General features: G+C 34.2%; 2 long non-coding RNA genes across 4 annotated transcripts in view; both read right to left on the minus strand.

Annotated features, from left to right (window-relative positions):
- The window catches only part of LOC123642228, a 173,375-nt gene that overhangs the window by 133,226 nt on the left and 14,252 nt on the right, over positions 1-25,897 (minus strand). The window lies entirely within an intron of this gene.
- LOC123642229 lies at positions 9,293-12,601 on the minus strand. The gene is made up of 2 exons (XR_006736403.1): positions 12,338-12,601; positions 9,293-9,431 (listed from the first exon to the last, which is right to left on the minus strand). It is a non-coding gene; the product is annotated as an uncharacterized LOC123642229 (long non-coding RNA).

Raw genomic sequence — 25,897 nt, forward strand, 5'->3', positions numbered from 1 at the left:
GTAGTTTGTATTCTTGTTGATAGAGAATTTTATGAATAGAAAGAATAGGTTGCATTTGGTTAACTGAAAGTAGTTTGCTGCAGCTGAAGCAAATGAAATCACTAAATTAATATAAGCAGTCATGAGTCAACAGCACGTTAAGAAATAAATGCTGCTATAATGACTAACACATGCTATCTCATACACATAAACAGAGGCACACAACAATAGGGTAGTCACATTTACAGTCACTATTTATACCACCTGTTTATATTGGTGACAGTCAATTTGTACCTGAGTCAAACCAGAATTGAAAGTTCATATCCAGGATCATCAGCCTGGTCTTCAATGTTTTATGGCATGAATTTATTTATAAATATGACATTTCAACAATCAAAATTTCATATTAACACATGTTCCAAATTACACTTTGTGTGTTAATACATGTTCAAATTCATAAATTTGCTTGTGATCTAATCAGTAACTGCTACTCCCAAAGTATTTCATTTGGAACTTTTCTTTTGGGTATAAAACTTTTCTATAATGTATAATACTAAGTTAATTCACATAATTATGCATTTGTTCAATCTGGGGGATTTATCCCGTAGAAATGAAAATATATGTACACACAAAGACCTGTACGTATTTGCTCATAACAGCTTTATTCATAGAAGCTCAAACCTGAAAACCTTCAGAATGTTCTAAAGTAGGTTAATGATTAAACAAATTAGTACAATCATTAACATGGAATAATACTCATCAATAAGAAGGAACAAATAGTGATGCCCATAAATTGAATAGAACTCAAGGACATTATATTGAGCGAAAAAAAGAACAACCTTAAAAGATAGCATACTGTGTGAATCCATTATTTAACATTAATGAAATAAAATTTTAGAGATATTAAATAGCTAAATGGTTGTTAAGGCTTAGGTATTCAGGGACTTGGGGGAAAAATTGGGGGCATATTTAACTATAAAGAGAGTAATGAACTGAATGGTGACCCACAGAAAGATATATCTGTGTCCTTATCCTAGAATCTGTGAATGTTAACTTTCATAGATAAAGATAGAGTAAATTAAGGATCTTAAAAAGAAGAGTTTATCTTGTATTGTCTGGATGGACCCTAAAGGCAATCACAAGTATCTTTATAAGATATGCACACATACAGAGAAGATATAGAGGAAAATAGTCAAATAGTAAGTTTATGTTTAGTATTTACAAAATTATCTATTTTCCACAGTGGCTGTAACATCTTACATTCCACCAGCAATGTAGGAGTGATCCAGTTTCTGAATTTCCTTATGAGTATTTGGTACTGTCACACTTTTTAAATTTTAGTTGTTCTAAATAGATGTGTAGTGATAAATCTTCATTTCCCTAGTGACTAGTGATAATAAGTACCTTTTATATGATATATCTTCTTGAGTGAAATGTCTCTCCATTGTCTTTTGCCCATGTTTTAATTGGACTATTTTTTGTTTTGTTTTGCTTTATATTTCTGTTGCATTTTGAGAGTTCTTTATATATTTATATGAGTTTTGGTTAGATATGTGGCATTAAAAATATTGTCTCCTAATCTCTATCTTCCTTTTCATCTTCTTTTCACAGGGAAAAACTTTTTAATTTTAGTAAAGTCAAAAATGTTTTTTATAAGTCATGCTTTTGGTGTTATGTTAAAGAACTCTTTACAAAGCTCTAGGTTCTAAAGATTTTCTCCTGTATTTTCTTTTAAATTCTACAGTGTCATTTTTTCATATAAATTTATGACCTATTCTGAGTTATTTTTTATATAAAGTACAAGGTTTAGATTGAAGTTCCTTTTTTCTTTTGCCTATGGATGTTCAATTTTTTCAGCACCATTTGTTGAAAAGTTATCCTTTTCCCATTGAATTACTTTTGTACATTTATAAAAAAAATTAGTAGGCTATACCCACATGGAGCAAGATATGTGTTTTCTATTCTGTTTTATTGATCTATATGTCCATCCTTTCACCAACACCATATAGTCCTAATGACTAGCTATGTAATACATTTGAAATTGGTTAGAATGATTTTCTCCCACTTTACTCTTCCTTTTCAGAATTGTTTTATGTATTCTAACCCCATATACATTTTAGAATAATCTTTTCTATATCAATAAAAATATTGCTGGGATATAAATTTGACAAGAATTAGAATCTTTATTATATTGAGTCAATGAACATAGTACATCATTCTATAGAGCTTCAATTTTTCCCATTAATGTTTTCTAGTTTTCAGCATACATATCTACACAAATTTATTAGATTTACACTGCTTTTGAGAGATTTTAAATGACATTTTATTTTTATTTTTAGTTTCCTGATGTTTGTCATTAGTATATACATATATAAATAATTTTTGCAAGTTGCTATCATATCCCAAGAACATGCTAAACTTCCTTATTAATTCTAGGAGTTTTTTGGATGACTCCATGGGATTTTTTAGGTAGATCATCCTGTGTAATACAAAAAGAAAGTGTTTTGTTTCTTCTTTTCTGATCTGCACATCTCTCATTTTATTTCCTTATTGTCTCAGCTATAACTTCTAGTCCTTGTAAATGGTAATGAGAAAAGTGGATGTCTAAGCACTCTGATCAAATTTGGTCTTTCACCATTAAATATGATGTTGCTATAGGTTTTTTGTAGATGTTATCAAATAGAGGAAATTCTACCCATATTCCTAGTTTTCTGGGTGCTTTTACTATGAATGGCTATTGAAATTTGCCAAGTATTTTTCTGCACCAATTCATATGACCATGTGATTTTTTTAGGCTATTATTATTACGGTTTACATATTGGATCTGCAAATACTGAACCAGCCATGCATCCCTGGAGTAAACTGCAGTTGTTTTGCTGTATAATCCTTTGTTGCTGAAGTCTATTTGTTATTATTTTGTTAAAATATTGGGCTCTACATTCACAAGGGACATTAACCTATAGCTATGTAGGTTTCTTTCTCTCTCTCTCTCTCTTTCTTTCTTTCTTTCTTTCTTCATTTTTGATGCTTGCCTGCCTTCCTTCCTTCCTTCTTTCCTTCCTTCCTTCCTTCCTTTTTTCCTTTAGCTGCCTTTATCTGATATTAGTAGCAGGGTAACATTAATTGGGAACTTCCAATTCAGACAAAATGGTGTGGACACATCACTTCTATATCATTTCTGATATGTTACTTGTATAAAGCCTGTAAATAACACAACTATAAGAGAACTCTTAAAGGTAGAAAAATTAACATTGGTTGGTTAGGGATTCCAGGTCAGAAGAAATATTTTACAACTCCCCATTCAACAAAAGGCAATGTAGGCTTGGTGTTTCCTGACCACCAATCTAGCAACAGAAGTCACACCACATAAGCTCATTCCTTCCCCAAATTGAGTGAAATGAAAGTCCTACTGATAATATCCAGCAAGCCCAATAGAAGCATCAAAAGGGATTAATTAGACACTCAACTAACAATAAGCATACAGGATAAGAGTTCTTCCTCAGCACTGGTAAAGACATCTCTAGCACACTCAGACATACCACAGAGTTGGGAGTCACTGGCAAAGCAGATGCCACAACAAGTATCCAGCCCAGAAAAAATATTTCATCCCAGAAATCTGCAGACTCCTTTAACTCCCTAGAAGTATCAAGGGCCTGGTCTGTGTAAGCTCCTTCTACCCACTAAAGAAGCAGTAGCCAAGACAAGTGAGAGCCACAATGACACTAGATAAATATATTAAATCAAAATAACACCACAAAGTCTCTGAAAATTAAATTTTCATTGGAACCAAAGCCCCATCAATTAGTTTAGGAGGACCTACATGCTAAATCTAAATAAAGAGACTACCTGCTAAAATAATAAATAAATAAATAAATAAATAAGACCCAGAGCTTCTAACACAATAGAAAAAAATGTCCAGAATACAATTAAAAGTCACCTATCACACCAAGAACCAAGAAACTACAACATAAATGAAAGAGATAATCAACATATGCCAAACTGAACCAGATGTTGGAATTATTGGACATAGATGTTAAAGCAACCATCACTAAGATGATTCAGTAAGCAATACTTACAAATTCTCTTGAAACAAACAAACAAAAAGAAAATCTCAGCTAAAAAAATATAGAAGTTCTAAAAAATGAAAATTATAGAACTGAAAAATGCAATAATAGAAACAACAAAGCCCCTCACAGTAAGGGCTCAAGAGTAGAGTGGCGAGAACAGAGGATACAATAAGTAAACTTGAAGCAGATTCCTACAATTTACCCAAACTGAACAACAGGTAGAAAGTAGATTGAAAAAAATAAAATAAACAGAGCTTTTGAGACCTATAGGACAATAGCAAAAGATGAAACATTTGTATCCTTGGAGTCTCAGGAGATAAGAAAGGAGCTAAAAGTGTTTTTGAAAAAATAATGGTTAGAAACTTCCAAATATTGGCAAAAAACAAACACAAATCCAAGAAGTTGAGTGAAAAACAAATAGGATAAACCCAAAGAAATCCATGCTTAGACTCATCATAATTAAACTTCTGAAAACCATTAAAGGAAAACATTTTGAAACAGCCATAGAAGTGATATCTTACCTATCAGGAACAATTCAATGAGAGCATATATTTTTTAATCTAAAACTGTGGAGGCCAGAAGGAAATGGATTAGTATTTTTCAAGTACTGAAATAAAAGAATTGGTAACTGTGAATTCTATATCTGATGAGACTATCCATCAGGAATGAAAGATAAACAAAGACATTCTCAGAGAAAAGAAAATTGGAAGAATTTTTCACTATCAGACCTAGTTTTTAACTGGCTAAAGGAAGTTCTCCAAGCTGAAACAAATAGATAAAATAAGAAATCTTTATTCATAAGGAAGGAAGAATGAAATAGTAATAATATGGGTAAATATAAATAGACTACCTTCCTCCTCATGAGTTTTCAAAATCTTATGTAATAATTGCAACAAAAATTATAACACCCTCTAATATTAAAGACAATAATATCAAAAAGTAGTGATTGTGAAGGAACCTAAATGATAGTAAACATTCTATACGTCATTTGAAGTGGTAAAACATTGCTACCAGTAGGCTGTGATAAATCACATGTATGTTGTAATACTCAGAGCAATCACTAACAAAACTATATAAATTGATACACTCAAAAACTATAAATAAATCAAGATGGAATCTTGAATAATAAAAATTAAACAGAGAAGGAGAACCAGAAGAAACAAACACAAAACAAATAACAAAATGGAAGACTTGAGCTATAAGGTATTAATAATTATTTTAGATGCATATTATCTAAATCCAACAGGCTAAAGACAGAGACTGGCATAGCAGATAATAAACATGACCCAAATATATGCTGTTTACAATCATTTTTGGAAATTTATTCCAGAAAAATGAAAACTTATCTTCACAGAAATATCTATATATGGTTTATAGCAGCTTTAGTCAAAACATTCAAAAGCTGGAAACACCCGAATTGGCCTACAGTAGGTTTGTGGTTAAACATAAACTGTGATACACCATACCAAGGAATGCTACCAAAAAAATGAACAAACTACTGATACACAACAATTTGGATGGATCTCAAGGACACTATGACAAATAACAAAAGTTCACATTAAAATGACAAGTATTATACAATGCAATTGATACAATATTCATGAAATGACAAAATTATAGAAATGGAAAACAGATTAGTGATTTCTAGAATTTAGGAAGAGGGTTAGGGCAGAGAAGTGGGTATGGCTATAAAAGGAAATAAGAGGGATCTTTGTGGTGATAAAACTATATATTTTCTGAATCAATTTCAATATCCAGTTTGTAATATTGTACCTATACTACGGTTTTGCAAGAATTACCACTGGAAGAAACTGAGTATAAAGAGTACACTGAGATCTCTGTACTATTTTTCACAACTGTATTTGAATCTTCAATCATCTGAAAATAAAAAATTTAGTTTAAAAAAAATGAATTGGGGATTAGTCTCCCTCATCTATTCTCTGAAAGAGATTGTGTAGATTTGATGTTAATTCTTCTTTAAATATTTGTTACAATTTTCCAGTGAAATCTTCTGGGCCTGAAGACTATCACTTGCAAAACTACCCTAAAAGCATAGCTGAATAAGTTCTCGAAACAGAAACAAAATGGTAAAAGTTTTATCAATTTTTGCTTCACATATTTTGCAGCTATGTTGTTTGATGCATCTACAGCACCCAATCTGGAATATAAGCCAAAAAGAAAATCCAAGAAATTCACTCTTATGTTTTTTCTTGGATTCTGAGATCTGTAGCAGGTCTTCTTTATCTTTTCCACCATTCAGAGTCTTATTATATTTGCTTTATATATAATTTCAAGGTTATTAGTCATACTTACGGAGTATATCTACTTCATCTTTTCCAGAAGTGGAAGTTTCAATTCTCATTCTTTTTTCAAAAACAAGAATGAGTACAATTTATTGGGCATATACCACAGACCAGTGCTTTAATTACATTATCTTTCTTTTGTATTAATTTCATGGAGGTAATATATACACGAATAAAATGTATCCATTATATGTGTGTAGAGATCAATAAGTTTTGACAAATATGCATAACTTTGTGTGTAGAAATGTACACAAAAAATAGATCATTTCTCTTACCCCAAATTACTCCCTTCAGCACTTTCAAAATAAATACTCTACCCTACCCCAGGATGCAGGCAATCACTGATCTGCTTTCCATAATTATAGATTTATCTTTTCTAGAACTTCTGATAAATGTAATCATACAATATATACTTTTTGTGTTGCAATTGTTCTGATAAGCATAGTATTTTTCAGGATCAGCTATCATATTTCTGGGTAGGATTCCGTTGTGTGCCTAAACCACAATCTGTTTATCCACTCAGCTGTTGATAGCCATTTGGGATGTTTCCAGTTTTCTCAGCCATCAGAAACAAAGGTTGTAGACATATGCTTTTATTTCACCTGAGTAAACACCAAAGAGTGAGTTGCTGTATTGTATAGTAATTGTGTGCTTAACTTTATAAGACAAAACCAAATTATTTTCCGAAGTGGTCTTGTCATTTTACATCAACACCAGCAATGTATAGGTTCCTGAAAATAAACTTAATCTTCTTATTCTAAAATATGTCCCCTCCACTCTGTTTTGCTTAAGAATTTCTTCCTAACTAGATCATTCCTATCATTGTTAAACTCTTTATGTTGGTTATTTGGTCATTTCTTAATCTTTTTTTTCCATCTGGATTCTGCCTGCCTCACAGCCATTCCATTGACTTATTAGAAACTGCCTTCTCAAAAGCCAATTAACAAAATGAATTTCTGTCCTTATTCTCCATGTCATTACTATACCATATAACTCTTTCTACGTCATGGCCTCTTTTCAAATGTCTTTCATGACAAAACTTATGAATTGACAATTGCTTATATGATATAATGCGATGGATGAAGAGAACTTTTCATCTAAAGTATTCTTTGCATTGAACTTAGCAGATCGTTTTGAATGTTAAGCTCTTTCACATTTCAATGGTTCCATACTAGAATACAGGTAATTTTGAGACAAGTAACTAAGATAAATTGAAGGACATTTTAAAGAGACATTTTGATTTAATGTAATTCTATTAGGATATGTCTCAACTTGGGCTGATAATAACAAAATACTCTAATCTGGGCAGCTTAAACAATAGACAAAGGCTCTTAACTTTGTAAATTCTGGATCTGGGAAGTCCAAGATCCCAAAATCAAGGTGCAAGCTAATTTGGTTCCTGTCTTCTTGCTGTGTTCTCACATGGGCGATGGGGGGAGACAGAGAGAATCTCCAGTCTTTCCTAATCCCACAGAAGGACCCATCCTCATGGCCTCAGATAAATCTAACTACCTACCAAAGGCCCCTCATTCACATATCATCACACAGGGACTTAGAGCCTCAACATGTGCATTTTGAGGGGACACAAACATTCAGTTCATAACAAGATGGATTTTAATATTACCTCTTACTCTTCTTTTTTGCTTTTGCCGGACATATACTGCTGGGACATGTCACAAACCAAAAGATTTAAAAGAAGAAGCCATTTGAAATATTATTCATCACAAATAAAATATATGGAAAACTTTTTTTAACATACAACATTCAAGAGTTATTCCAGTTACACCCAGTTACCACCTGGGTCAAAAGACCCAGATGCCAAAAAGTTAGGATTATTTTTCTTTAACATCATGATACTCTCTTTCTCCAGCATAAATCTGATGTTCCCTTTAGGTTCATCCAGGAAAAATCCAGAACTGAGTGTCGGAAACCTGGCCAGAGGTCAAGGTACAGTGAAATCCTGAGAATTTGGGGAGCCAAGGTGTTAAATAGAGAGGCTGAGAGGATAATGAGAAGCAGCATACAGCTAGGAAAATGCTCCCCGACTCTGAATAAAGATTAAATGCCCCAAGAAGTACAACTGAGGCACAAGTAGGACAAGCTGAACAAAGTAGAAGTGCCTCTCCAAAATCCTCTACAAGGCAGGATTTTGCACAAACTGCAGTTTGCAACTTGAATTTGATGTAAGGATCTATTATTTCTATCTTTATGTATTGTCTCTCGTGTGTTGGTTTGGCTAACAGTAACATTTTTATGTTTTGATGTAAGACTACATTAACAATACAGCCTCTAGATATGAGCATGGTTAAGTGCTTTCAGGAGAAATACAATTTTAACTTTTACAGCTTTTGCTGAGGTAGTGAATTATTTGACAGTAGAGGTATTTGTTTTCAGGCAATGGAAATTGGCATGAACTAGTGGGGAAAACACATTTTTGGAAACTATATCCAATCCAGGGAAAGAAACTTCAGAGAAAGTTTGAAGAGGTAAAATTTAATACAGATAAATATTAGCAATAACAGCAGAGTAACTACAAAGATGTAAAGAAAACACAAAAGAATAGGCTGGGGCTGAGGAGGAGTAACCAAGGAAGGAAGCACAGGGGTGGGAGCCCTCCTACAATGATGGAAATCAGACCTTGTTGGAAAAGGCGTGGTAATGGCCAACATGATGGTGGAGAAGTTCATTTGGATGCTCATGCCAGAAGTGGTCCATGGTCACTAGGCAAAGAGCAAATACCTTCTGGTATGTAGGTGGGCCAAGGTTAGCAATCCAGCATGTAGAGGGAGTTGGCATATTGGGATCATACATGCAGCAGGGCCCAGCCTGGGTTGTGCAGTGTTCCTATTGGGAGGGCCACACAGAAGAAACTCTGGGATGCAGGCAGGCAGAAGATAAGGGGCAGACACACAAAGGGAATCAACGTATCAGAAGCTCACTTACTGACAGTGTGGTGCTAGCCTTGAAGCACATGGTGTCCACTTTGAGATAGCTGCAGTAAGGTGATCAGTGGGGTGGGGCCACGGATCCAAGATTACAGAGGAATTGTACACTCTGGTTGTGCGGCTGAAGCAGAATGCCTCTGATTATGGTACAATAAGGTGAAGAAAAAAAAAAAAGGAAATAAGAAAGTGACACAGGAACAAAGAGAAGACTCTTTTTCCCCACAACAGCCCTTGGCAACCTCAACTGATATCATACTAAAAGGGTGAATTTGGAGCTGAGAGGCAATAAATAGAGAGCTGACACAAAATTGAAATGCAGTTTGCCTTTTACTAGACATGTGATCTTTTCGTTGTGTAAGGGGTATTGCAAAGGAAATGAAATAAGATAAAGTACAAAAAATGATTCACACAGAGTAATATGCACAATGTTTCTCTTTAGCTACTTTTAATCAGAAATGAACACTATATTAATCAACGGCAGTAATCTAATAGCAAACCCAAAGATATTACAAGAAAAAAAATACCAAGTGAATATAACTCATGAAAATAGTTACAAAATTATAAAAAACATTAGCAAATAAAAGTCTATGATATATAGGAAACACCATTATATAATGGTCAAGTATTGTCTATCCCAGGAAGGTTGATTTAACACTAGATTTAACACTAAAAATTATAGTTTACCATATTACCAACTGAAAAGAAAAATAATATGATCCTCTTAAAAAACACATAAAATACATTTGAGAAAATCCACCCTTGTCACTCTATAAAAATTCTTAGCAAACTAAAATAGAACATGCCTGTTCACAATAAAGGGCATCTGCCAAAAAACTCCATCTCACACCACACTTAATAGCAAGAGACTGAATTCTACTAACATTGGGAATAACAAAGCAAATTTGCTCTCTCCACCCTTATTCAACATTGAGCTAGAGTTTCTAGCCAGTGTAATCATGCAAGAAAAAGAAATAAAAGGAATACAGAGTGGAAAGGAAGTAAGATAGCTTTTATTGGCAGATGACATGATTTTCTATACTGAAAATTCAATAGAATCTTCCAGAAAAGATACTAGAATTAAAAAGTGAATTTAGCAAGTCATGAGATAAAAGAACAATAGAAAGACATTCAATGTATATCTATATATTAGAAACAATTATGAATTAAAATATAAAAATAATTCAACTTACAAGAGCATAAAAACATATTTTCTTAAAAATACATACATATGAATGCTCATGTCAGCTTCATTTGTATTACAAATAATATAATTTGCTATTAGCAAAAAGTGGAAACAACACAGATATCTATTAACAAGTGAATGGGTAAACAGTGGTATGTCTGAAAGTGCAATACTACTTGACAATGAAGAAAAAAATGAATATGACATAAATGAATCTGAAAATAGTTATACTGAGTTTAAAAAGCCAGATAAAATAGAACACATACGGTATGATTTATAAATATTCTAGGAAATGGAAATGAATATTTAGTACCAGAAAACAGGTAAGTGGTTGCTTGGGAATGGGGAAGAGATAGTAGAAGACAGAAATTACAAAGGGCCACAAGGAAACTACTGGGGGATAGATATGTTCTATCTTGTCTTGATTGAGGTCATAGTTTTACTAGTGCAAAGATATATCAAAGTTATCAAATTGTATATACATTAAATATGTGTGGCTTAATGTATGTCAACCTTAATGAAACTGTTAAAAACAAAGAAGACTATCTTTACAGCTCCCAGAAATACTCTTATTCCTGCTTTTTACTTCGAACCAATGCATTTATACTCACTTCTGGAATATTTTCCTAGATTTCCTAGGTAAAGTTAAATCCTTTTATTTCATGTTCTACTGCTCTTTGTATCTACCTGGAGTATTGCAGCAACCTCTAACCTGGTCTCTCCTGTTCCACTCTTGCTTTCTCTACGATTTGTTTTCTTGGGTCACTCAGAATAATAAAATCAAATTACATCACTCCTGTGCTTCAAAACTTTCCATAATTTTTCTTGGCTAATGGCTTAAAATCAAATTCCTTATAATAGTCTACAATAATCTGCGTGATAAACTCCTGTCTACCTTTCAGAGCTCATTGCCTATATTTTTGCAGTATTTATTAGCATACAACTTTCTTTTGATTCTTCAAATACTTCAGCTTATAAAGCTTATATTATCTTTAATGAACAGCTCCCAGGAGCACTGGAAATGACAAAATTTCACTAAATAGAAATTCTCTAACTATTAATATATGATGATTATTTGCATATTTTTCTGTCTTACAGATTCGAAGTGCCTAAAAAATATTCTTTTTGTATCAATAGCTTTAGCAGCAAGTTTACTAAAATCATTACTGAAGAATGCTTGAATGAATAGATAAATCATTATTAATGTTTATTCCATCACTTATTATCCTTTACACTCTTGAGCATCTTGAGAATTACCTTATTGCATGAATGATACCAGGAATGTCCAAATGCAAACCCATAATTCACTATTTCCTCAAATTTAAGTCTTTCCTTCTGAATCGATAATTTTACTGCCTAATAGCTGTCATAGTTTCCTCTTCATCATAATTCCATATCTCTAGATCTTTATTTTTATGTTTTTAGAGATACACTTGAAAATATCTCTTTAGAATTGCATATTTTATTTCTTCTACATGTTGTAACCTCTCATCTGCATCTAGAAATATGAACCAGCATAAATATTTTATTTTCCATTAAAACCTCTGTAAAAGTGAAATCAAAAAAACTTATCTCATTTTAACTTTTTGGCTAACCTGAACTCCATTCTGTTTGTTCTTTCCCTCCAAGTCACAGCAGCCTTTTTCTGGCTTCATGGTAGTTTTCTCACTTCTTCTCTTGCCAGCATGAGGTCTATGACTCTTAATGGCATTCTTAATTTGTATAAGGAAGCGTTATTTTTCTATTATATGATAGATATGTAAACTGCACTATTGGAAAAGCTGTTACTCTTTCTGTTCCAACGTGATCCTCTTGTTAACTATCAAAATCCAAGGGTGGGGAAAGTAGCAAATTTCTTACCTGGATTCATATCAGGTGTAGCTCCTGTTATTTAGGCAGCTTGTTACAATTTCAAAGTCTATTTCCAACCTAGATCGACCTGATAACTGTATTTTCACCACGTTGTCTCATGTATGATCCATAATTATCATCTGCCATGCTCATTGGTCTGTGATTGTAACTTCTCAAATGTCTTCTTTCTGATTTCTTTGTCTATTAAAGCTGATGTTTACCAGTCTGCTTTCATTGTTGACTCATGATTCTATTTAATTTTATTTATTTCTAGCAAAAATGTTATAAAATACCCTATAATACAGAAATCATTAAAAATTATATTCATCATCCAGGTCTTAAATTTATTAATATTTCCCATATTTTGGTCTATTTTTTAAATTTTTTAAAATTAACTTCAGATATCATGATGATTACCTCTAAAGGTTTCATTATGTTTTTCTAAACCTAAGAAAATTTAAATTAAATCTTCCTATATAAACACAATTTAATTATCACACAAAATGAAATTAACAATAATCTTAGCACAGTTTAATAACAATTCCCTACTCAAATATCACAAAATTTCTTTGCTGTGTCACTCACAAATTATTTGCATTTGGTTATGCTTCTTAAAACACATTTAATCTAAAACAGACCCACATTTTTCATGACACTGGTTTGTTGAAAATCAGGTAAGTTTTTTCTCCAGGATGTTCTATTTTTTTAATTTTGATGACTGTTTTCTTATGGTATCATTTGATTTATTTCTCTGTCTCCTGTATTTCCCTGTAAATTGGAATTAGATCTAAAGACTTGATTAGCTTCAGATTAAATATTTTTGGCAACAATAATTAATAGCAATTCTATATAGTTTATTTTATATTATTGGATTCACATAATGTTTAGCTATTCTACATTGCTCACACTGATAAGTGGGTTCAATTGGCAGCTGTATCACTTATTCTATTTTCATTTTTGTAACTTTTTTATATATGTTAAAACTTATGGCAAATTTCAAGAATAAAACAAGGAACATATTCTTTACCCAGACTATCCCAATGATTACATTCTACCCCTTGTTGTTTGCTGTTTTGTCCTTCTCTCTCTTTCTTTGCATACACACACACTCTTACATATTTAAAATTTTGATCTGAGTCATTTGAGAGTAAGTTGGAATATCACATCCATTTATCCCCAAGTATTTTAGCACACTTCATTTCCTCTTTTGTACTCCATGGAAGATATTGCTATAAGCAAAGACGCTCTTCTCTACCAAACTAGACGTGAATTTAGAATCTTTCTCAAAACAGTATTTCTTATAGCCAAAAGAACTCAAAAAGATATACCTATTTGACATTCTTTTTCCTAGACTCTTTCTTCTACTCAACTTATTGGTTACTTTTCTGTAGTGTATCTATTTTATCTCACGGTATAGCTATTGAATGCAAAATGCCAAACCTACAAGGCAAGTAGGTTTGCCTACAAGGCGATACACCTGTTGCAGTAAGCATCACTTAAATGGTATAATAGAGAGACAATATGTTTCATGGGGTGTAAGGTAGCTTTGGAGTTTAATTGTACTAGAATTTTACCCTGGTTAGGGCATTGCCATCATAGAAAAAATGACTTACTTTGAATCTCAATGTTTTCATCTATAAAAGAAATGGCATAAAACAGACTTCATTATATTTGCCTACCTTATGAGGTTAATGTGATGAATAGCGATATTAGAAATGCACCTAAACTATTGTAGGCATTGTGAAATCAGTAATTATTATTATTACCTTTATTGAGTGCTAATTCATGCTCTAGGGTTATTTTGAATTCTACCTTAAGATTTGCTACTAACTGTGGTTGAGGAATAATGTTAAGAAAACCTTATCAAAAAGCATATAGGAAGCATGGTGGTGCATATCTGTAGTCCCAGCTACTCTGGAGGGTGAGGTGGGAGAATCACTTGAGACCAGGAGTTCAAGGCAGTGAGCTATGACTGCGCTACTACACTCCAGACAACACAGCAAGACCCCATCTAAAAAAAAGTTTTAAAAATATGTGGAAAACATCCATGCACAAATAGCTATATAGAATGTGTAACCAATCAGAAAGGTGTAGTATGGAAAATATCCTAGGAGTCATTAAACTTTGATTCTATCTGTATTTCCTTGCAGTAGCTTAGGAGGATTAGTATTGATAGAGTACTGCAAAGCAATATGGTGTGCTCAGAAGATGACAGAAATTTAAGTTAGAGAAACTTGCATTTGAATCTTATTTTGGTTACTTACTGGCTTTGTAACCATAAACAAGTTACTTTATATCTTTCACTCTTAATTTCATCATCTATAATATGAAATTGTTGTCAAAATTAAGTGACATCTTTTAATTTTGCAAAAACCTTACATATAGTGAGCATTCATGAATACATCAACATTATTTATAGTCACTATAAACATTAAACCTATAAAATTTATTATGGCATATATTTAGGGTTTTTATTAATATATATAGAATTATATATCTTTGAATATTTATAACATTTACATAGCACATAATCCAAACCATAATTTGTAAGTAAAGCAAGGAACAATGATGCCAAAGGTTTAATAATGGCTTTCATATCTTTACTGATATATCTGGAAAAGTGAACTTGGAAGCTCATTTATATCTTGGCATTTCTACCTCTGTGAATGAATCCTCAAATACCAAATTAATATTTAAAATGCATCCTGCTGCTCTGCTTCCCATGAGATCACATTTATTCTAGGATTTTCCAGTGCAATTTAATAGGCAAAACATAAAAGGAAGCAAAACAAAATATATATGGAAGTGGAGATTGAATTTTAGTAGGCATAGCCAATTTGATGACAACAGATAATTACCTGAAGATAATTATTAAGAGAAGATATTTTTAGATTGTGTGCTAACCACATTATATCTTTTGTTTTCCTATAACCCATCTCCCTAAGTAGAAGTCTACATAGCTTCTCAAAACTACTACAGCCATAGTAGCCTTTTCTTCAAGACCACCATGCTCTTACTATCCTTTATCTCTCCTACCCACTGACTGGATATCTACCTAAATTCTCTCACTCCCTCCACAATGTCTTTGCTCAGTAATTACACTATGGGGTGTTCAATACTGCTTCTAATTTTTCCAGAGCAATAGGCCTATTTCACCTTTTATTTCCAGCAACTCATTATTTTTTCACCTCTGCTGTATCCCTGCCACCTGTATGCTCTCAAACACATCAATTATGTTGATTTCTTAAATCTGAACTGTATACAGGAAGAAAAAAAGGGATCAGTGATAAAACTATGGCTAGTATTCAGGCGCTTTAACTTTCCATTTCCTAATGCCCATTTGATTCTTATCAGAATTACCAAACTTTACTGTTGCTAGTATCAATAATTAAATTTTATATGTATGAGGACCCTACAATTCACAGAGCTCTTTCACAGACTTTATTTTATTGGATCCTTAAAGACGGTTCTCTTTGGTGCTCAAGGCAGACATTATTGTGCTCATCTTAATGATAGATAATCTCAACCTAGGAAATGTCAATGGTTAGTCCAAAGCATCAGAGCTCATAAAGTGATCAGGACACAGACTGGTTTCTCTAATTCCATACACTGTGCTATTTCTACTACATAGTCTTGCTTGATTGCTGTTGGGTTTCCTAAAGTTCCTAAAAGGAGTTTGATGTTCATGATGAATAAGAGAAACTTGGAATCAGCCAAAGCTTCTCTTTGTGTGGCTACAAAAAAGAATTGGGGTTCTTTCCTCCTAATTTGTCTATCCTTGGCAATATTGTATATTAATCTGTTTTATGGTTTCTTTTAAACATCCATTTCCTTTATGTAAGCATCTTTGCATCCAGTTCCTTGGGTCACCTATCCTTAGCTTGAGATCATTTGGAATATAGGAAAGAACTAATGACAGAAAAAAAACTTACCAGGTAAAACAGAAATTGACTCTATTTTTTTAAAATCAGGAAGCAAAAACATTTCTCTTAGTTATCTTCACTCATTACCTAAGTTACACATCAGGGCCCATGGCTTTAAATACCTTCCTTATTTTAAAGTTTATCTCTAACCCTAACACCCAACAATGCCAGGCCTTGTATGCCCAATGGTCTACATGACATCTCCATATATATGTTTAAATAGCATCTCAAAGTTAACATGCCTCATAATCAAACCTTTGAAATACATTCACCTCCAAAAATACCCTACCCTTTCCCCAATATTTTTCCACCTATCAATAAATGTCAATCCCATGTTTCTACCTACTTGGGCCAAAGTGTTAGAGTCATCTTTAACTCCAAACTCAAACCTCATATTCAATTTACCAACCAATTCTGTTTGTCCTATCATCAAAATACTTAGTTACAAAATCTATTTCTCAGCCACACCAGTATCACCCAGGTAAAAGTCATCATCATCTCACACTTCAACTGTTAAAATAATCTTCTACAATGTCTCCCTGCTTCTACCCTTGCCCCCACCCTTAGTCCATTTGCAATGCAAAAACAAAATTGATCCTTTTATAACGAAAGACTGATCACATCAACTCTATCTTCAGAAACCCCCAGTAGCTTCTCATTTCACTCAGAGTAAAAGCCAAAGTTTTTAAAATGGCTGACAAGCTTCCCAAAATCTGTTCCCATCTCAATATCTCTGTGACCTTACCTCTTACAACTGTTTATTCTGCCTGATTCTATCTGTTCATCAAACATACCAAGCACATTGCTGCCTCAGGACACGTGAACTTGCTGTTTCTTTTGCCTGAACTACCTATTTCCCAGATATAATCAAGAGTCACTTCCTCACCTGCATTAAATCTCTGTTCAAATGTTACCTTATCTGTAACGATTTCCTTAATTACCCTCTTTAAAATGGCTAGCCTCACTTCCCCAACTCTCCCTATTTTTATTATGCAATCTTATTTATCTCATAGCACTTTTCACTACCTAAAAAGCAATGCATGTTACTTATTAGTTGGCCTATTGTCTGTTAACATCATCAGAAATAAAGTTTCATCAGGAAAGCTTCATTGTTCTCCATCTAATGTATTCCCAGGAACTAGAACAATATCTAGTCCATAGTAAGCACTTGATAGATTTCGTTGAATAAATTAATTTAATATGAATCTTTTTGTCATGCATTTAACCTGTGATAAAACATACCAGAAATAGTAAGTAATCTAGTCAAGGGGACACAGCATAGTGACAGTACCAAGGATAATAAGGAAGAAAGGAAACCCTAGCTCACAAAGACTGCTTGCTGACTAGGCCTAGGTGTCCTAAGCAAATAATAAGTGCTCAGACTCGATTCAATCGGTGAAGGTCAGTGGTTAAATGTCTATTCTTATCACTTCTATTGAATTTTTTATGAGCTGTGCTAAATTAACATTGAGTGGTACAATGGCAATAAAAATGTTATTTGAGTTTAGTAGGAGATAGTTGCATATTAAAGCATATAATAGTTATTAAATTCTGAATGAGACAATGCTTACTCAAAGCTGACCACTAACCAGACAGTTTATTAATTTATTATTATTTAACCTTGAGGCCATGTTGGTAAAAAGAAGAAGGGCATATCTGAATTAATGATTTAGAAGTATAAATGGGAAAAATTTTAAAGCAGGAGAGCAGGAGTACACATGCTTTCTTCTAAAAAATAGAAAAATTTAAATTTCAAACATCTTTTGATTGCTGCCAGGAAAAATGTGCTATAATGGCCTGTATTATGAAATCCTGAGATGATCTGGGCATTTCAAGTAAGCAATAGTGTCAGAACTTACTAGGCAAAGATAAAGTGACAGACACAGAACTCATAGCTAATCAGATAAAAATGTAAATAATTTGTCCATGACAGTTAACTCATCAGTTATCCTTGTTGTGAAATACAATTTAGGAGAATAGAAAAAAGACATAGCTTAGGTATAAATGCAAAGAAATTGAAAATAGTTTACCAAGTAAAAACTTACCAATCTTGGGATTCGGCAGATATAAAACTGAAATACTGAAATATCATTTAAGATACTGGTTCAAGATGGACAAATGCATTTATGCAGTTTTCTCTTTTCTAACTTTTGATTTACAGTGATGGAAATTTTTAAGGCAGTAAATCCACAAGAGAAAATAAATGGGAGTGGGGCCCTCGGGAAATAAGACATTTTGCTTCTTGTTTTAAAGTTGAGGTAAATGGTAAAATATTGTCAGGTGAAATGAAAGCTCCTACCCAAATATCTCCAATAAGAGGATAGGAGGAAGGAGAAATTCCAAATCTCTGGACTTGGAATCTGCTTGTGTGAAGAAAGACAGAAGGGAAATGGGCTAAAACAGGATAATTAAGTACCCACACAGCAAGAAATCAGATGTTGAAGAATAAGAATTTATATATATTATGTAATTTTTAAAGTTCTATTAAGTAAGCAAGGTTCGTAGCTCAAGTAGTACAATCTTTCTCAGGCTGACTTAAGTAGAAAAGGAATTGCAGGAATGGCTCTGTATAATTCACAGAATTTCTGGAGAACTAGAAAATAGGGAAAAAATAATGACACAATGAAATCCCAGGCTGCCAGAACCACAAGTGGCCTTTCAGAAAAAGTTGGTATGCAGCAGCACCAACACTGAGCATTAGCTCTGTGGCTGAGCTGATGCTGCTACTGGAGAAATTTGATGATGACTTCCCAAGAATGAAGTTCCCACTTTTTGATTCATTGCAATCACTAATGCTAGAGGCAAATCTCAAGGATGGGGCAGCTAATTATCTGAGCCTAGCTCACATATGCATGCCCTGGCTACCAGAGTTATACATAGTTAATGGGATCTGTTGTCAGTGGAGACAAAGCAGTTTCTGCCACTAACAGTTCCTTTAGTGAGTTTTGATATTGGGTAAGCAAAGGAACATAAAATTTAAATATTGAGATATAACCAGTAATTGTTAAAAGTGAGTAAGAGATAAACGAGTGTGTGTGTGTGTGTGTGTGTGTGTGTGTGTGTATACACGTTAACTCTATATATACAATTAGGGATAATTTTATATAGCTATAATTTATATAAATTCATATAATTTAACCTATGTGGGTATATATGAGTGTGTAAAAATGTTAGATGCATTTGGTTTGATTTGTCAGTCTAGGATGGAAAGAGGGGAGTGAATACCTGACTGCTTTTCATTGTAAGTTCTTTCCTACTTTGTTTTTAATGCATTCATATATTTGACAATTAATTAAAAACTAATGTATTTGATTAGTAAATGATGAGTTTACATGAAATAAAGAGGGATTGAACTAAAGGCTGCCCAGTTCTAAGACTCTGTTTTGGGTTTTCATAATTCTATGGCGTTACAATTCCAAATGCCAAGCATAGAATCGATGGCAGTTTCTAGCAGCCCCACCTTCTTATCTGAGGTCTCCGCCATCAGGAATTTTAGAAATAACTGTGCTGAAAAACACAGAGGAAAGATTATTTCATTCTTAAAAGGAAAATAAATTCCATTTCTGGCATGAAAGCATGAGGAGCTCTCCAGATCCACTCCCAAGTAAAAGTGGTGAAAATTATAAAAAAATAAAATAAAAAAATCTACTTAATTTAAACAAAAATTACTATTTCAAGTATTTGGAAATATCCCTAAGGGAATGAAGCAAATGACATAATATTTTCTGGGGGGGTGTGCTATTTGTTAAAAATTTCAGAGTATTATAGGGGTACAAATGCTTTGGTTACATAAATTGCCTTTGCTCTAAGTCAGAGCTACAAGTGTGCCCATTCCCCAGACAGCACACAACGCATTTGTGAGGTGTAAATTTACCCATCCCCTCCTCTCCCTTCCCTCCGCCCAACACTTGATGAATGTTACTTCCCATATGTGCACATAAGGGTTGGACTATTAGTACCAATTTAATGGTGAGTACATGTGGTGTTTGCTTTTCTATTCTTGTGATACTTGACCTAGAGGAATTGGCTGTAGCTCCATCCAGGATAATACAATAGGTAGTTTACCGTATTTTTTATGGTTAAGTAGTACTCCATGACATATATATATACCACATTTTATTAATCCACTCCTGTATTAATGGGCACTTGCATTGTTTCCATATCTTTGAAATTGTGAATTGTGCTGCTATAAACATTCAGGTGCAGGTGTCTTTTACACAGAATGTCTTTTTTTCCTTTGGGTAGATACCTAGTAGTGTAATTGCTGGATCAAATGGTAGTTCTACTTTTAGTTATTGAAGTAACTCCATACTACTTTCCATAGAGGTTTTACTAGATTGCAGTCCCACCAGCAGTGTATGAGTGTTCCTATCTCTCTGCATCCACACCAACATTTGTTATTTGAGGACTTTTTGATAAAGCCATTCTCATTGGGGTTAAGTGATATCTCATTATGGTTTTAATTTCCATTTCCCTGATGATTAGAGATGTTGAACATTTCTTGTGTTTCTTGGCCATTAGTCTGTCTTCTTTTCAAAAGTTTCTGTACATGTCCTTTGCCCACTTTTTAATGGGACTGTTTGATTTTTTTGCTGATTTTCCTGAGTTCTATATAGATTCTAGTTATCAGCCCTTTACTGGATGTGCAGCATGCACATATTTTCTGCCATTCTGTGGATTGTTTATTTGTGCTGATGACAGTTTCCTTGGCTGTACAGAAGCTTTTTAATTTGATAAGTTCCCATTCATTTATGTTTATTGTTATTATAATTGATTTTGAGGTCTTCTTCATAAATTCTTTGCCTATTCTGATGTCTCTAAGAGTTTTTCCAGCATTTTCTTCTCAGCTCAGAGAGGTGGATACTGTCCTCCAGACTGATACAGCCAAGAACCCAAGAACACAAGGCTCTCTCTCCCCAAGTTCCCATTCCAGGAGGGCCTGATATCAGCATTTTTCATCCTGCCCCCAGGTAACTGCTAACTGCTAATTGCTGCAAAGGTGAAGTGCTCATCAAGTACAGCTGAGAGATAGGGGCTCCCTTCTTCTGCCCAGCCACCATTTAAGGGACAGAGGTTCTACCTTGGATGTGATGCCATTGAGAATACTAGGGCCTGGATCACCCATGTGCTGGCTTATGTGGTAAGGATTCCACACTCAAAGCAGCAAGTTGAGGGGACCTGGGCTACTACTTTTCCCATCCACAGAGCATTCAACTGCAAAAGCAGCAGAGTTATTCAGAGAAACTTAGCACTATTATCCCTGCCCTACCACCAAAGCTATGGCTCAGAGATTTTGCCTAGAGGAAGAAATTAGTAGTAAAACAGAGAATTTAAAACTTTCTTCCTAAAGTAACTAACTTTATTTGCAACAGAGTGTGGGAGAGTTTAAACCCATAGGCACTCTCAAAAACAGTAGAGATTGTAATCAAAGGCAATTGTGAGAGGACTTACAGATTTATTGAAGATATCAGCTAAATTATAGGCCAACTAGTTTGCTGGAGAGAAAAATGGGAGATACCTGGGAATAGTCCTTCTGGGATCAAAGCAAATCTCAAAGACTAACCTCAGAAATCATTTCTTCAAAGGAATCTAAGTTTGATTAGTCTGTGACTTAGTCCTCAGGATATTGTTAAAACAACAGAGAAATAAGCTGGAAATTACTTAGTAGAGTTTGACAGTTGGGTATGGTTAGGGAGTGAGACAGACAAAGAGAGAGACTGGCCAAAACCACTCTCATCTCAGGGTGTGCCCCTGAGGAGCAAGCTTAGAGGGTTCACACTGCTGATGAGGACTTCACTAGAATAATCCAGCTAGTAACTAAATAAATAAAAAACCAAATAAAAATAAAATAAAAAAGCCTGGTATGAGAGATACACACATCCTATTTTTTATTTATACTACTTTATGCTGGAATGTATTTAATACTATCTGTAAGTTTTATTTTCACCAATAACACACCATAAAAATCTGCCAAGTAAATTATACTAATTTAAAGCCCTTTTATTTTCCTTCACTCTTTTGCCTCTAACAGCTATGCTTCAATATTAGTCTATTAAACAACTAAGTGGTGAAAAAAACACATAAATTTAATCAAAAAGAAAATATTACTTATTAAAAGAGGAACAAATGATTTTTGAAAGACACGTGTTTTCAGTATTACAGCTGAAAACTAGCTATTATACCTCAACTTGCATTTCTGTGTTCCTAATACTGGAGCTGATGTTTGCTGGTTCATTAAATGACTTCATGCTCTGTATTTATGCTATTTTCCTGCTTGCTTTCACAGACTTAACACCTATTTATGGTGAAGTAGATGGGGTCTGTGAAATGTTGCCACTGCTAACCACAGGAGGCCATGAGCTACACCATTTCCCATCATTAATGACAGCAGTATGCCAGGGGTCAGCACACATGCTTATCGGAAGGCACTGGGATACCTTTAGAAGCTGGTATGTTGGATTCAAGCTCACAGCTCTTCCCTGGCTGGCTCCCGCTTTGAAAGTTGCTGATCAGTTGGACTCTTCTACAGTACAGAGGTCTAGGTGTGTGAAGCTAGACTGACCAGCTCCAAAACTACCAGATGTTTGACCTTTAGCACATCACTTAACCTCACTGTACCTCAGTTTCATCATTTTCAAAATGGTGCTAATAAGTTTCTTTCTTTTTTCTTTTGAGACAGAATCTTGCTCTGTTGCTTGGGTTACAGTGCTGTGGCATCAGCCTAGCTCACAGCAACCTCAAACTCCTGAGCTCAAGCAATCCCCTTGCCACAGCCTCCCGAGTAGCTGGGACTACAGACACGGCTAATTTTTTTCTATTTTTAGTAGAGACGAGGTCTTGCTCTTACTCAGGCTGGTCTGGAACTCCTGACCTCAAGTGATCCTCCCACCTCAGTCTCCCAGAGTGCTAGGATTACAGGCATGAGCCCCCATGGCTGGCCCTCTAATAAGTTTCTTGTAATGACTAGTTATATTCATGAATGTAAAATGCCTGGAATGGTGACTTTAAATAATGTGAAATCAATAAGTATTAACCATTTACATAAGAGAAAATGATGAGGCATTTAGCACCAGAAGAGCAAGCCTGAATATACAGATTAGATTGAGTAGGAACTTCTCCATTTGTATATTCTAGAATTTGACTTTAGATTAAATAATTGCATCTGGAAAGGTAGCAGCCTATTTAAAAGATCATCATCTTTGGAATCAGACTGGGCTGACTTTCAGTTATAATTCTGAAATGTATCAGCTGTGTGTCTTTTGCCAAGTGGTTTTTAATCAATTAACAAGTATTAATGTAGTGGCTATTGTATACCTACTATAGTAACAAGTGCTGGGGATACAGAAGTGAACAAAAGAGATACAAGTCCCTTCTCTCCTGGAGTTTACACTCTAAACTGGGCCTCTGTGAGGCATGTAGGATTATAATGAGCTTTTGGCTTGACATTTGTAATCCCAAATTCTCAACTCTAGCAGATCTAGAGACCATAGAAATGCTTTCCTACCTGTATGAATTTGCATGAGGATGCTATCTCTCTCTCTTACCTTTGCACAATTGTAGAAGGGCCTACTTACCTATCACAATGAGGTACAACACAATAAAAAGGATGGACAGCAAAAGGAGAACCAGAACCTGGGAGGAAATATACTTATATAATGACCATGAAGAAAAAGGAAAGACCCTACCCAAATGGAATTACCTTATCAAAATAATGCATGCTCTATGTAACACTTGTTAGGGCAATCGATATATACAGAGATGAACAAAAAGGCAGCGACTAACCAAGGAAGTCAAAGTGTGAATAGATGAGTTATGATTTAGTATGATCATTCTGGCAGACATGTGGGCAAAGCAATAATTATAGGAGTACACAGAAGGGAACTTCTCTTTTTAAGCAGGGAAGGCAGATGGACATAACATAGAAAGTTATATGTGAAAAGAATTGGAACAGATGTCTAGGGATTTTCAAAGATGAGCAAGGACTCTTTCAGACAGTAACATGTGTACAACATTACACAGCAAATGGTTGCTGACTTTTAAAAAGACGAGAATTTTTAGTGGTCTGTACCTCAACTTTTAATAAGTACCTGACCCCAGACTCACCAAAGGGGAATCAGACAGATTTGGTTGAAGCACAAGAGTATACAGCAGAGAATAAACATCTGAGTCTGGAGACTTAAGTTAGATCCAAATTGTGAAGCATTGTACATGCCACACTTAAAACTGTGGACCTTGTCTTTTATGTAACAAGGCATCTTAGGAACTACGTAAGCAGAGAAGTAAAGATATTAGAACTCGCTATAATCCTAGCAACAACCTATATAATAGACAGTAAGCTAACAATTGAAGGATTGGAGGCAGTGTAACTATTGCAGGCACTGATGCAATTGTTTAAAAGAGAGAGATGAGTTCTCACTTAAGACAGTGGTACTGGAGGTAAGAAAGAAAAGCTAGATTGGAGATAAACTGGTAAGAATAGGTGGTAGGTTCTGTTTTACTTATTTAACTAAGATTCATCAAACAACTACTTTTCGCTTTTTTTTAAGTTTTTTTGACTTTTTGTCACTCCTTTCCCCTGACAGCTATGCTTTAACACCTGTCTCTAGAACAATCAAGTGGTAAAAAAAATGCCACATAAATTTAATTAAAAATAAAATATTGCTTATTAAAAAACCAATGAATGATTTTTGAAAGGCATGTATTTTCACTATGTTAGCTATTATACCTCCACTGCATTTTCTAGTTTTTGGAAATTTAGCTACACAAGATAGATAAATCCCTGCCCTTGTGCAGCTTACATTTTAGTGATCTAAAAACTGAGGAAATATCTATTAATAGCATATAACAGGTGCTTAATAATATTATAGGAGGAATGAATAGATGGTTTGAATTAATTCAAAGAAATAGAGAATGACTTCAAGTTAGGAGATTGGCTAAATATTAAAACCATTAAGCCAGATTAGATATGAGGCACATTTATTATCACTGGAAGAGAAATAAAACTAGGTAAAGTTCTGTGCCTCCCAGTCAGATTACCCTTTAACTAAAAAACGAAAGTGTGTGTGTGTGTGTGTGTGTGTGTGTGTGTGTGTGTGATGTGTGCCTCTGTGAGAGAGAGAGGAAGTGCATGGGGTAGGAGGAATTAAGAATTTAGGAATCACATTGAAATGTTAGTGCCAAATAAACAACATGAGTGTTGTCTAGTGTTTTGAGATGGGGAAGGAGAGACACTGTGTAACAAGGGAAGTTTCCCAGAGGAAATAGGACTTAAATGGTGATTGAGATGAAATGATTTGAGAAGATACAGGTGGGAAGGATGTGTACCAGATAGGGGAACAGTGTGATCAGAATATATGAATGTGAGGAATAGACAAATACATTCTTGGGGCAAGCAAAGGAAATGAGTCTGGGGGTGGGAAGAGAAGATGATACAAGAGAGGAAGGGAAGATGCAGATGAAAATGAAAGTAGGAGGCAAATTATAAAGGCACTGTTGATGAGGAAAGATTTTTTTTTTCACCAAAAACATTGCTGATCTCTTTCATTCTCTTGATTCTTGGTGAAACTAAGATCACAGAAAAATGTGTCCAAAATTATGTTGTGTCTCAGCTGCTGCCTTACTCTGTTGTTGGCAAACACCACATCAT

This window comes from Lemur catta, chromosome 7 (assembly GCF_020740605.2).
Source record: "Lemur catta isolate mLemCat1 chromosome 7, mLemCat1.pri, whole genome shotgun sequence".
Classification (NCBI taxonomy): Eukaryota; Metazoa; Chordata; class Mammalia; order Primates; family Lemuridae; genus Lemur; species Lemur catta.